Source organism: Sceloporus occidentalis, unplaced genomic scaffold, assembly GCF_023333645.1.
Source record: "Sceloporus occidentalis isolate IW3139 unplaced genomic scaffold, rSceOcc1.0.p SCAF_4, whole genome shotgun sequence".
NCBI lineage: Eukaryota > Metazoa > Chordata > Lepidosauria > Squamata > Phrynosomatidae > Sceloporus > Sceloporus occidentalis.
Genome location: NW_028316984.1, coordinates 17039803 through 17043139, shown reverse-complemented (window position 1 = coordinate 17043139; position 3337 = coordinate 17039803).

Below are 3337 nucleotides of genomic sequence, written 5' to 3'. Positions count from 1 at the left end.
AAGAAAGATTTCAAATGCTCTCTATCACCCCTTTTCTCTTTTATGATTTCCTATATGTCTGTTATAAGTGATGCACAAAAATAATAAAAAGAATACACATACAGGTGCATGTCCCATTTTCACACCCCGGAAGCTGAAATGGGCACCACCTTGGACTTCAATCAAGTTTGAGCTGAAGCTCCATCAAAATATTATTTTTTTTCAGAGACATTGCCTCTTTTTCTATATTCCTTGTTTGTGTTCTTTATTCATGTTTCTGTTTGTTGTCTGAGGTTTTTATAAGTAATTAATGCTAAAAGTGACAAAGTTCAATCATACATATTCTCAAATCAAATCACATCCCAAAACATAAGCCTACATATACATGCACATATGTTCCTGACATAAGCAAAAACATATGATTTTCACAATAAAGTTAATAAAGCAATCCTATTGAAAAGAAGAAATAAGCTCATCAAGCTCCATGATCAAAGACATAATTGTGTTTGTCGTCAGGATTCCTATTGTTAACTGTGGAATTGGCATAAAAATCAAGTCAAGCATGGTAAGTTTTTTTCTCAGGACGCTCTTTGAAAGGAGGGAGACTTTTATACATCTGGAGATAGTCTTAAAGTGTGAAGGCCAGATCTATTCTGATTAAATGGCATTACACAACAAGAGCTATTCCATAGTGATCTCCCTGAGGAAACGTGAGATGGAAGATGCCCCTGGAGTGGAAGAACATCTGAAACATGGTGGCACCCTGGGCATTCCTATTCTGTTATGAGAGTAGTCCAGAGAAGCATAGTAACAGTTGCTTGGCAAGAGTCTGTAACATCAGGCTAAAAATTATAGTTTCTCAATGAGAAGTGATTCTGACAGCAGATACAATATTCTTTATAGTGGAGTTTTCCTATTGAATCATGAAACAAATACACAATACATCACTATTAGAAGATTAGATTGGTGGCAAGAGTAAACTCCAGAGAATCAGATCCAACAAAAGTGTCAAAGGGTTAAAAGCAATGAGAATATGTGTGTTTGACTAATGCTATACACTGTCTTTCTGAAATTGGACCGACTGGAAGATGTTATTGCCTGGTGATGGTAAGAATATTAATATTTTGGTAACTGCTAGACAGGTTTGTTTTGTTCTGAGTTTAGAGTGTCATATAAACATAGTTAATAGTTGATAGTATCATGCAATATGAATATTGATGAAACATCAAAAGGGGGGAATGTGGTGGAAATATTCCTTGTTGAAATAAAAAACTATAGAAAGATGGAGTCACCTTTGTCAGCCAGAGAGATGGTTTTTGAAATAAAGGCTTGCAGTTTAGAAAACTAGAGCAAAGGAATAAGGAGTGCATCTTGACCTGGATGGAAGCTGGCACCAGTAAAAAGACATAACATAAACTACTGAGATAAGGACACATAGTTGACATTCAGAAGCAAGGTTAGGAGGAAAGCCACTGAATTCCTACAGGAGGGGGTAAGGAGTGATGATGCAGTTTTAATGTATGCATGTATTTCTGTTCTGATTGTAAGAATTCTGTATGTTTAAATTGTAATTAGCCAATCAGGTGTATTGAAGAAGCTTCTTTGTCTTGAATAATATAAAAAGAGCCATTTTGTCTTGTTCGGGGTCTCAGCTTTTGGAACTTGAATTCCACTGAGTTCATTGTTTTCCTTTGTCGACAATTGGAAATAAACTTATGGGTTTTCAATTACTAGGTCCTCTTGCCAATCCTTGCTCTGTCAGTCCTAGAAATTTAAGTTTCCTGAAATTTCTGTTACAAATCCAGGAGGCAGTTAGTAATTATAATTACTTCTAGTGAATTGACTTCTTCAAGCCACCAAACGATCACGAGAAAAGAAATATGGATTTAAATAAAAATATTTTTTTGTTTTTCTTATTTGGATGAGTTGTACTCAAATTTTACAAGGGATGAGATTGGGTAGGACTCTCCAAGTGTGATATGTTTGTAAGTGAAATGTAAAGAATTAGTTTTATCTGGTTTTGAGACAATATGTAGAGTACTTTGTTGACACAGGATGTCTGGTTTTAAAGAAATATTTGTACAAGGATGCTTCTGAGTTATACTAAAACTAAAGAGAAAATCTAATATATTTTATAAGTTAGATATATGTATGAGCTAGATCAAATATAAGATAAATATGAGGCTGCCTTAAGGAAAAGAGGCAAGAACTTATTTGTGATGTTAATATTACAATGCCACCCAAAGACTGGAATTGTTTAGTTCAGTGAATTTGGATAAGTTATCTGAGTAGTGAAAAATATATTGGTGATATTTCTGATTGTTTTCTGATTAGCAGAAAACTGAGATTAATACATTAATTGTAGTAGAAATTTTTATTGTTAAAAGCTAAAAGCCGTCACAATATAAAATATATCCAAACAGTATTTACATTAATTGTAAGTTTTGATAATTATAGTCTCTTTGCAGAAACATAAGGATAATATGTTAATCATGGATTTTGATATAGTAGCAGGTTTTAGCCACAGTGAAGAAGTAGATGATAGTGTTTCAATGGGAGAAGATTGTATATATCAGGCACAACCAGTTAGGAAAGTTGGAATGTAAATTTTCTTGTTTTTCTTTTCCTTTCTGTTCTGGTTTTATTTTTTGTTTGTATGTTGTTATATTTTTCTTTTAATGTACCAGAAAACACTTAATAGCTGTCCTCAGGACTTAGGCAGGCCATCTCTGAAAGAGGCTGATGGAAACAGGCCTTCATGCACTCCCCATCCCCAGTACTTCCTTATGCTCTGCCATTGAATCTCACCATTAGTTTGCCAATAGGAGAAGGCAAAAATGTAGCCTCCCTTCAAATACACTATAATTGTATTAAATTAGCACACTCGGTTGACTCATGTACAAAATATTAGTCATAAGGCAAAACCAGTATGAAATGAAATGCAGATTTCAAAGCTTTTAAACATCTTATTAAAACTGTAGGGTTGGGCTTGTTTTGGGTGTGTGTGTGTGAAAAAACAGCAAACTTCACTGGCACCTAGCTCAAACCCCACTAAAACTACCTGTTTCAAATATGGCCATATTCATCCCATCTTTAATTTCTAACTTGTCTCCAATGGTGATCCAGATTCCTGAATCTCAATTCAGATTTGGAGTTTGAATCAATCTGAACAAAATGAAATATGCATTTGAATCATTGAGTGGGTTTCAAGTTGGATTGAGGAACCCCATGAACAGCCCTGTATAAAATATTTTGGTAAGGATAAATTGGAATGTTGCTAAGGAATAGATTATAAATAATACAAATGAGGTGATGCAAATACTATTTTCAACACCATTAAATTACATGGACACAGGAC